General features: G+C 41.2%; 1 protein-coding gene across 2 annotated transcripts in view; it reads right to left on the bottom strand.

Annotated features, from left to right (window-relative positions):
• Positions 1 to 11,179, bottom strand: part of KCNIP4 (potassium voltage-gated channel interacting protein 4) — a 413,387-nt gene that overhangs the window by 176,667 nt on the left and 225,541 nt on the right. The gene's annotated exons all lie outside the window — the stretch shown is intronic.

The following is an 11,179-nucleotide window of genomic DNA, read 5'->3' as shown; positions in this document are numbered from 1 at the left end:
ATAAAGTTTAAAAAATGTTAAAGTGAGATGAATTTACCTACCTACATATTGTCTTTCAAAAATACAGATAGAAAAACAATGAGTATAGAAACTAGTTAAATCAAATTTCAATTTAAGGTTATTAGTTTATATTTGTATAAACCTTTAGAGATCATTTAAAGATTACATAATCCAATCTTTTTATTTTACTGATGCTTAAAAGAGGTACAGAGTAGAGAACTGACTTTTCAATCAAAGGGCCTGGGAAGCGAACAATGTTGGCCTGAGTCTCATAGGTCTTGATTGTTTCTGAATTATTAACTTTGGGGGAAATCAGATGATACATTAAGAAGTAAAAAAAATTAATTTCTAAAAGAAACATTTTCTCCTTTCAGTCAATAGGAGTTAAGAGAAACAAGACATCAATGTGTTTGGTATCATCTAGAAGATTCCATTGAAAAGAAAAGTCTAATCTAGGTTTTCAAAAATAAATGAGAAGAGGACAGAGCAAGTAATGTGGACAAGGTTGGTGTGTGACGCTTAGTGTGTCTGCTAATTTTAGGATTTTCTCCCCTTCTGGTGCCCTCTATTCTACTCCCAACCCTTACTCCTACCCTGACGTATATCTCATCCTTCTATCTTGGGGTTGTTCAATATCTGGAAAGATCCCTACATATTCTGCAGACAAGCTTTCCACTCAAATGCGACAGGGTTCAAGCTATCTCACTTAGCTTAGGGCTCATTTGGAAAGATTAGCAAATGCATCGGACCTCTTTAAAATATGCATATGGTAGTCCATTAAACAATTAAGACTTCATTTTCTGGTTTGAGTGCCCTGTTGAATCCATGGCGTGAAGGTAATGGTGGTAAGGTAATACTTCAAGAAACTTCCAGCAGCATTGCCCGTAATGTATCTTGAAAAGAGTTCTTGTGTGTTTTCAGGATGAAAGCATGTGCAGTATGTAAACTTAATATAAACTAGTAGTAGATTATTTGGAAATACAGAACATAATCTTTTCCTATGAGTTATGATTTTTTTCCTGCTGCAATTTCCTTTTCCTGACCTTCCTGGCCCAAACAGACTTGATTCTTGGGTTCCCCAATTGAACCCAAGACATGATTTTTGGCTCTCAAGTCATGACCCTTTCCGTGTGCCCTCTCTATAAAAGTGTCTCCCACATACCACTACAGTGAGTGAGCTGCATTCAGGGCAGTGATTGTGAAGGATAATAACAATGACTATCCTTTTCTTTGTTATATTATAATTGGGCTTACAATAATTTTAAGCTTGTACTATGTGATAGACAGTGTATTGTGTGCACTACATAAATGATCTCATTCAATCATCACAGCTTCCCGAAAGGGTAAGTAATATTTTAATCCCTTTTACAGATGAAGACACTGAAATGCAAAAGCTTAAGTGACTTGCCCAACATTGTGGAAAGGATCAGAATAGGCCACTCCAAAATACGCCATTCGGGCATAAGGATTATGTTGAGCTAAAGGCAATTGAAAATCGGCAGACACGGGAAGAGTTCTCTGCCCTCCTTTTATCTAACTAAAAGCAGAGCATAAATTTCCCTTTGTGAAGCTGCCTCCCCAACCCCCGACCCAGCGCCAGGAAGCCGAGACAGGCAACTCTTATCACCAGAGATGGAGAGCAGCACAGAATAAGTCTGCATAAACACCCTTAACTAAAATAGCCCTTATCTTCCATTAGGTTCCCTCATATATTTCCTAGTCACTTACCTACAGCTTATCATTGCTTGAAACTCAGACTCTCTTTCTTTTGTTAAAATACTATATAAGTCCCAGAGTTGTTCTTTGAATTTCACTTCTTTTCTGTGAACTTCCATGCACATAAATATTAATAAAATTGTATAAGATCTGTCCAGGAGGTATACAGCCACATAATATGAAAAATAGAGACATTAAGTGCAGAAGATACAAGATACAATAAACATTGTACACAGGACAATGATGCCTCAAAGTAGAATGATTCTTCAAAGTAGGCACCTTGGAACCTCACATAGTTCTCCCAATTGCCACCAGCTGCCCCATCATATTTTCCTGAATCTTATTGATGGTCTGAAATGTCCTCCCTCTCAAAAGTGATTTTAGTTTTGGGAAAAGCCAGATGTTGCAGGGGGCCAAGTCTGGGCTGTAGAGCAGCTGAGTCACCTGGGTGATCTGATGTTTCATCAAAAAACTCTGCATGAGACGTGATTCCTGAGCAGGCATGTTGTCGTGATGAAGCTGCCAATCACCAGTTGCCCATAGCTGTGGCCTTCTGAATCATCTGAATAGTTTCCATGGAGGAATGTTCAAGCTTAACACAAAATTGGATGCAGATTCATTGCTCTACTCACTCAGTCATTTTGAATGAGATGGCCAAACAGTACACATGCTCACTCAAGGGCATCTACCGCCCCCACTGACTAGTGCAGTGAAGTTGTCATTGTTCCTGTATGTGCATTCTATACCACTCCCCTTAGCTGCCAGGTTTATACTGGTGTCGTGCAAACCATTCTTGTTATATTAACAATGGCTGGACTTTTTCTGGACAGACCTTATATATATGTATATATTTTCTCCTGTTAATCTGATATTTGTTAGTCTAATTTTCAGGCCCAAGTTACTGAACATAAAAGGGAAGAGGAAATGTTTTTCCTCCTAGACAATTACATGCTAGAAATCAGAGTTGGAATTTAACCTACAGAATTCTCACTCAAGAGCCAATGTTCTTACCTGCCGGGGGGGGGGGGGGGGGGGGGGGCGGTATATGTAAAGATCAGTATTTTTGTCTTGTATTATTTTTATTGTGGCCCCATTAAACAAAGAGAAACAGTATTTAAAATGCAAATAATATCCAGGAAGGTAACATGTGATGTGGCCTTAACTTCTATTGATATGTAAATGAAAGTAAGCAAGGTTTTTCATGGATCAAGGTCAAGAAATGAGATAAGGTGAGGGAGAGGCTCAGAGAGAAGTGAGAGGAAGAAGAAAAGTTGAAGGCAGAAGAGAAGAGGGGGAGAAAAGGGAGAGGGAGAGATGAGAGGGAGAAGAGACAGGCAATCCTTTGTGCCATCCACTAGTGACAGATTCAAGAATACAGAGCTGGATTCAGCCTGTTTTCTGCCTGTGGGATTCTGAGACTGCCAGAGAAATGCTATCTAAAACCGGATTTGAAACGGCTACAGGAAGCAAATGAGCAAGTGGTTATTTCTCCTTGAATTAGTCCCACCTCCCTGGTCCATCATTCTCTGGGGTTCTTTTAACTAGACATGCAAAATAGCTCTTCAGCTCCACTTTTCTCAGCAGTAGCTTCACGGGACCTTACAAATGGAGCAGGTGGTTTTAAAAGCACGATGAATTGCATTTTCATGGATGTGGCACTAGCTAGATAGCTGGGCATAGGGCCCTACCTTCAATGTCTGTGCCTAGGCCCTGTGACACCTTCCTGCTTGCTTGGGATGGGACCCTGCTGCTGTAGATGTATCACTTCATCAGGTTGTTTCTCTCAGTTCTCAGGCACAGGATTCCCGCAGAGTGCCCCTGGTATTCTCAGAGCTACAATGGCCCATTTCCTGTCTCACAGCAGCACTTTGGGGATGAGAGCTCAACAGGTCTAGACTTCAGTGCATTCCAAATCTCCAAAGACTCTGAATGATTATCTGGATCATGTTTTGTATACAGAGTTGTAGGGGCTATATGGAAAGAATATTTGTAGAGTTCTCAAGATGCTTCTCTGAGAATACCTCTAAAGCCTCCTTGTTTATTCGTTCTCTCTCCCCCTCTCCTTTCTCTTTTCTCAGGCACCAGACTCCAGAATTTTTTTTTTTTAGTTTAAGTAATACTTGATTTAAAAACACACACACACACACATAATTATCACAGGGATCATTTCTCTGATCTCCAAAAGGAGAGGCCTAAAGAGCTAGAAAGGGAATGATTTTTGAGAATTACACATTTCCCAGAACATACAGTCCATTGATGTTTTAGTCTGATTGACTCCTGCTGGGGATCACTTGTTTTCAATCATTACACTCATTATTGAAATGCTGTATTAGTTTCCTATTGCTGCTCAAACAAATTCGTATAACGTTGGTGCTTAAAACCACAAATATTTATTTTCTTACAGCGCAGGAGGTGTCTGAAATAGGTCCCCAAGGTATTGGCAGGGCTGGGCTCCTTTAGGACGCTTAGGGAAGAATATGTTTTCTTGCCTTTTCCAGCGCTAGAACCTGCCCCGTTCCTTGGCAAGTGGCCACCTCCAACTGCAGCGAACCTTTCTCAGGCATCATCATTCTGAACCCGTCTCTTCTGCCTCTCTCTTTCACTTATCCTTGTTATCACATCAGGTCTGCCTGGGTAATCCAGGGCAGTCTTCTTATTTTAAAGTCAGCTGATTGGCAACCTTGATTTCATCTGCAAGTTTAATTACCCTTTCCATGTAACCCTGCATTTCCATGAGTTCAGGAGATTAGGGATGTGGATTTGCTTTTTTGGGGGGTTGCATTATTCAGCCTAACACATGGTTGTGATATATAATTTATGTTTAACAATAAAAACTCCTTTAGATAAGAAAAAATGCTAACCCTAAACTGAAAGCCACAAAGATAGAATCTACTTCATCAGGAGCAAACCACTTGCAATATATTTGCATAAACGCGTTTGTGTTTGATATACAGAAAAAGGACCTTGTCTTTGAAAAGGAAAGGGCGGCTCTAATTAGCTCTCTTGTCTCTGAACTTCCAATTTTTACTAGGAAAGAACTCTGAAGAAAGTACCTTTTAAAATATTAAAAAGGAACACCAAACAATTTAGAAGCTATAGGCTAATGAGGAGAGTGGGGGACACCGTACTTTCATTTTAGCGGTCAGAACTGGTTAGCTCCAGGGTTCCTGTGAGCCCAGACCTGAATTTGGAGTCATGGAAGGTAGAACCCTGAGGAGACAGACTGGGATCATGTCCCTCTGTACAGAATTTCCAGGAAGATTGCAAAAGTTGATGGAAGAGCAGGTGCTTCTTATGCAGTGAAAATACCCTCGTAGACAACATCCTCATTAACTGGCCCAGACATTCGAGGATGACTAACACTAGAAATGCACCGAGATCTTCAGCTACCAGGGTTTTCATTTTTAGTGAAAGCTGTCAATGCTCCAAACATGAGAAGGTCACAGGTCGTGACTTTCAGAAAGACTCTTCATGGAAGTAACAACACTGGAAAATGAAGGGCTTTCTCCTAAGAACACTGCGCTTAAAGGGGCTGGTGTCTTACACACTTGAGTTAAAAAAATCAACTCGAACACTTGCCAAACACCTACATTTATCCAGGATTTTGTTGTAATTTTAGGTGTGTTTGCACTTTTACAGACTCGGCTTCACTTATTCCTTATATCAGTTCATTTGAAAAATGAGAAAATTGAGGTTATGAGAGTTTGCTTTTTCCAAGGTCAAAACCAACAGCAAAACTGGGTTTTAGGACCAGGTGTTCTGGCTCCATATGAGTTTTGGATTTTATTTTTTTTTCTTCCCACGGACTTACAGAATGCTCTTCTGTGTCGAGTGCTATGATCAAGCGCTTTACATCGGCGATTTATGAAATGAGGATAATAAAAGTGGGTACCTTTTCTTGTCAGGAGCAATAAAGGGCTTAGTACACAGTGCAGCTACAGCTTTCAAGGCACCACAGAACACAAAGCAAGTGCTCTATTTGCAAAAGGAATTATCACTATTTCCTCACAAGCCATCTCTGAGGTATTCCTAATATTACACACATTTGGTAAATGAAGAAACTGCAACTGAAAATGGTTAAGGCACTTAATCAGTTTCCCTCGTATGTGAACCGTGAGCCCGTGTCTGCCCTCGCAAAGCCAGCCTCACCTTGCCTCCAGGGCGTGGTTCTGTATTTCAATTTTTTATGTGTTGATTTTAAAGAGAGAGGGAGAGAAAGAGAAAGAGACATCAGTTTATTGCTCCACCTATCTATGAGTTATTTGGTTTACTCATCACTCATTTAGTCTTGGGTTTCCAGGCAAGGCAGAGCCTGAGCTAACTGAGCTGTGAAATTGTTCAGTCTGTCTGGGAAGATCCTCTGATCTCCGATGCTATAGCTCAGTAATCATTTTTTATCTGAGGACTGTGTCCCTCCCATACTTTCCACCTCACTTTATTTGTGCGTTTCTTCATTCATTCGTCAGAAAAGTTGACACGGATTTTGTGCCATGACAAATAGGCAAGGACTGTGAAGATACATACCATGAAGAAGCTTATACAGCCCAGAAGGGGAGATAAGGAAGGGATGCCCCTAAGCCACTAAATCCAAGGGAGAATATAAGTGTCCATGAGAAAGTGTGTTTCAAATGCATTGGGAACTAAGAGGAGAGGCAGGAGCAGGGAAGTTGGAGGGCTGAGGTCCTTCAGAAATGCTTCATGAAGTCTGCGTTTGACCATGAATAGGGATTTAATCATTCCTTCAGTGAGTCTTTTAAAATGTCTTAGGTGCATGTTAAAATATGTGAGGCCCCCTTAATCCAGCCCAATCCAATGGGCTCCACCTTGAGAATGTCACCTCTCTCTCAATAATTGTAACTGACTTTGCTCACATAGCCCTCCTTGACCCACGCCTCTGTGAAACACATGCCCATCTGGTTTTCCTGCTTTCACCCTCACAACCCTGCAGTCCGATTTTACGGTGTCAATCTTCAACTCGCTTCCATTCCTCATGATAGATGAAAGAGTATATTTTTCACATAACGTCCCTGAGTCTGGCTTTCCAGTAATTGTCTATCACATTGCGGGTAACATTCAAACTCTCCACCAAGTATTGGCCTCTCTTTGATCTCAACTGAGACCACTTTCACTCTCTAACCCGCCCCTCAGCTGCCCTCAAAACCACAGTTCTTGCCTCACATAGTCTTTCAGTTCTTTGAATAAACTGAGATTATTCTTGCCTAAATACTTTGTGCTTCTTGGTTCTTCTGTGTGGGACGCTCTTTTCCTTAAAATTGTTTCCTGTTTATTTCTGGCTTATTCTCAGCACTCAGTTTTAGGCTCAAATGCCCTCTTCTCGGGGAGGGCTTCCTTAGTCCCCCTTTCAGAGATAGTCTGTGTCTCCTATCACCACTGCCCATTAGTCTATCAAACTGCTGTTTTACTTTCTTCATAACTCTCATTACTCTCCCTGAACTTATTTTTCTTCACATGTTTGTTAGTCCATTCATCTCCTCTTTCCACTTCTGTACAAGACTCCTAGTAAGGCACATTACTAATCTTATTTGTCATATAATCTCCAGTACCTAGAATAGTGCTGGGCAATTAGAGGCATTTCATAACTATTTGTTGAATGAATGAATGAATGAATGGCATATGACAAGGTTCTTTCCTCATGTGGGCATTTGAAATCACATGAATTGGCCCAGCAGTGGTCATATCAAAGATGAGCAAGTAACTTCAACTTTAGCACAATGGGTTCAAGAGAGAATCCATCAGACTGGGAACTGGGGGCAGGGCAGGCAATGGGGAGCTACAGGTATTTATACGGAAGTTGAATGATGAGGATCTAATAAATGTTTTTGGGCAGTGGAGTGATATGACCATAGCAGAGAAGTACAATGAAAACAAAAAAAAAGAGGAAAGAAACCAGAGACAGGAAGACCAGTGAGTAGGCTACTGCAAGAGTCTTAGCCAGAGGCCAAGTCAGTGGGCAGAAAGAGATGGGCACAAATGGTAGCAAAGATGCAGAGGTGAACCTGGCTGAAGAGTTCAAGGACAGGAGACCAAGGACAGGAGGCATCAAAGGTGATCTGAGTTGTTTCTGAAACATAGGGATTGATTTGTCAACATTTTACTGTCTCTGACTAGTGAAACAATAAAAAAAAGTAGTAGAAGTGTACTAAAAGGGTACAAGGATAACTAATGCATTTGACTAAGGAACTGAATAACCAAGACATAGGAAGGGCCAGAAAGAAGGCATCTCTGAGTGGTCCACAACAGTAGTTTGTGGACCTCTGCTGAAGAGCGCTGCCCGTGAGGTACTTCATCTTTAGGTGCTTTTGACCATGGCATCTATCCACCTGTTGATTTCAAACTTCATAAAGGGCAACCTGCTGACCCACCCTGAGTCAGGCAAATGCCCCCAGATCAACCAGTTACACCAACGAAGCAGATCACCTAAAGAGCATTGGAGACACACTCACTGGTCTGCCGTCCTTTTGAGGGTCCAGACAGCCACTCTAGGGCATCCATGAGTGAAACTGGAAACAGGAACTGTAGGGAGGTGCAGATAACTAACATTTTGGTAGAGTTGTGTTTGAGTAACCCAAACAGGGAATGTAAGTACAGTTGCTGAGTTCATGACTTAAAAAATATAAAGTTAGACTTTGAGTGAGAGGCCACAGCTAGAGATAAAACTCTAGGATTTATCCATATAACTGTGATGGTGGAAGTGACAAAAGCAAATGAGCTATTAAGGGAGGAGAGATGTTCAGAGAGAGAAACAGAGCAAGAGATTCAAGGAGCAAGAGGAGTCAAATGTGCCAGAGCAAGTGTGGTGAGAGAGAACTAAGGAGACCTTACAAAGTGATATTGGTGGGGTGGGGGGATTAAGAGAAGAAAGGGCTGCAAGGAGAGGGTTACCATCGTGTTAAATGTAGAAATCCAGTCATTTTCTAAGTTCAAGTGTGGCCTTAGCACCGATTAGTTTGGGGCTGTTAAAGGCGCAAGTGTGTGCATATGTGTGTGCGTTGGGGTGTTGTATTTTGTGTGTACATGTGCAGAAGACTGGAGTGCAGAGGGAAAGGGAAAAGGCAATGATTGAAGGGATTTTCACTGTGATTCCTATGCTCTTCCATTCACTCCAAGACAAGTCTACAAGTATCATTGAGCATCCAGTATCTGCCCAACATCAATACAGGTGTTGGGGATAACATATGTGCAGGTAAGCTGGCCCTGCTCTCTGGGATCCTCCCATGGGGAATGCAGAGAAGTAAGCAGGCAGTCATTAAACATTGCAAAGAGACCAATTATAGTCCATCATGAGAGCTCAATTAGACAGATGGATATTTCACCTACACTTGAATCTGGAAAGGTTTTCTAGAAAAAATCTGAGCTGAAATCTTAAGGATGAGCAAGGTGAGACAAAGATGGGGAAAATGTGTCATTGGAAGAGAGAAGAGGATCAACATTGTAGACATAGCCAAGAGCTCAGTGCCCTGAGTGAGTTTGGAGCAGGAACAGCATAGAGTGGATGGATTGGATGGCGATAAATTGTGCTTCAAGATATGAAGCTTAGGTAAGCAGGACCCAGATCACAAAGGCTCCATAAGTCTGCTAAAGGAGTTTGTTTGTTCTGTCTTGAGAGGACTTGGGACCCAATGAAGGATGAAAGCAGAACCACAACAGCATCAAATTTGTACTTTAGAAAGATCACTATTACTGCTCTGTAGAGAATTGACTGGAAGGTGAGTGTGGCTGAACTTCAGGGAAAGAGACTAATTAAAAGGTTGTTCCAGAAATCCAAGTGAGAGAGAAATTAGGAATGTGGCCCACCAGCTGAAGAGACTTGGAAGAATGTGAGAGATACAGAGGTAATTGAATCTCCAGATACATGGAACTGATTAGCGTGAAAGCTACAGAGGGAAAGAATCACGGATGATGTTCAAGCATCCAGAAAAAAGCATTTACCCTCATTAGTTCAAACCTGAGATTATTTCAAAAATTAATTATATTGTGAAGGACTAAGAAATCGATGCATGAGGGCTTGAAACAAGAAGCACTAAGTTTAGTGACTGCACAGTGCACTAGTCAGAGATAAGGTGGAAACAAGGCCTGCACATCGCAGGTTGGAATTTGCAGAGATGGGCAACTTAATCTCCCCAGGGCATTCATCTCTACCTTTGGATCACCCAGTCATTATTAAGGAAAGGAGTAAAGAAGGGCTCAGTCTCAGGGGCGTGTGGACATTTTCTTATGGCAACCTCAAATCAAAAGCTTTTGCTCAGCAGACTCTTCCCACCTCCACATGTCTCAGAACAGTAAATTCTCCAGGTAGGAATATGCCATCTATTCCTGTAATGTCAAGTCAGAGGCATTTGCTGATGATTTGTTAGCACACAAATCAAATCCATTTGCCTCTTCCTTAAAGACTCACCAGAATTCGACCCATTCTCAGCACATCACTGCCTCACCTCTGATCCAAGCCACCATTTTCTCCTTCATGACTTTTGTCTCCTAAGTCATCTCAGCTTCTATCCTTGCCTTCCCATTTTCTATTCTATACCTCTTAAAACATAGGCTCAATCATATGATTGTTCCGCTTCCAAAAGCTCTCATTTCTCCAAAAGTAACAAGTGAAAGCCCATTTACAATGGAGTCTGGGTCTCTTACGATAAGTTTCTGATCTCTTCTCTCATTTATTCTCACTTCCGCACTCACTCTAGCCACACTTGCCTGGCTCCTCAATGTGCCTTGATGACCCCAGGCGTGTGCCTGCCTCACAGCCTTTGCCCTCGTGGTTTCCTCTCCCAGGATCACTCTGCACCCACGTTTCCACATGACTCACTCCTCTGACAGTGTCAGCTCAGTATCTTAGTATTATCCCCTTACTTAGCCCAGAAGGCTGCATTGTCCAAAGTCACCTTCTTCTCCTCCTAGTTGTCTCTTTTCTCTTCCCAACCCTTTCATTCTTCTTAGCAATTACCACTATCATGCAGACTATCGAGTTTCATTATTTATCTTCTTTTCCCACTTGACTCTAAGTGTCACTTGGCTTCATTCACTATCCCCAGCCCTGAGGTGACATGACATAGAGTAGGAATTGATGAGTGTTGTTGAAATAGCTCCTTAAAACAACAAACATTCTCATTCATGAGCACACATGGTTTTCCCTTTAATCAACACAAATAGACATGTACATCGCCTTTACATATTTTTATGTAAATGTAACATAAATGTAAATAGAAAAAAAAACCCAGCTTTCCTCTAGGAGAAAACACTATAAAATTGTTTTATTAATTGCTTATGAGGAAATTAAATATATAACAAGGAATTAAAGTTCAAAAAAGTTTGAGTGATTAAATAAAGCCATTAATCTGCATTTCAAGCTAAGTGGATCCTGAAAGAAAGAGGTCTTAACAATTATTTTTTAGTTCCTAAATTGATTAGAATATATAAATTTTGGATTTGAACTGGGTGAGCA

The sequence above is a fragment of the Desmodus rotundus genome, chromosome 4, assembly GCF_022682495.2.
Source record: "Desmodus rotundus isolate HL8 chromosome 4, HLdesRot8A.1, whole genome shotgun sequence".
Taxonomy (NCBI): Eukaryota; Metazoa; Chordata; class Mammalia; order Chiroptera; family Phyllostomidae; genus Desmodus; species Desmodus rotundus.
This window is presented reverse-complemented; position numbering and strand designations above follow the sequence as displayed.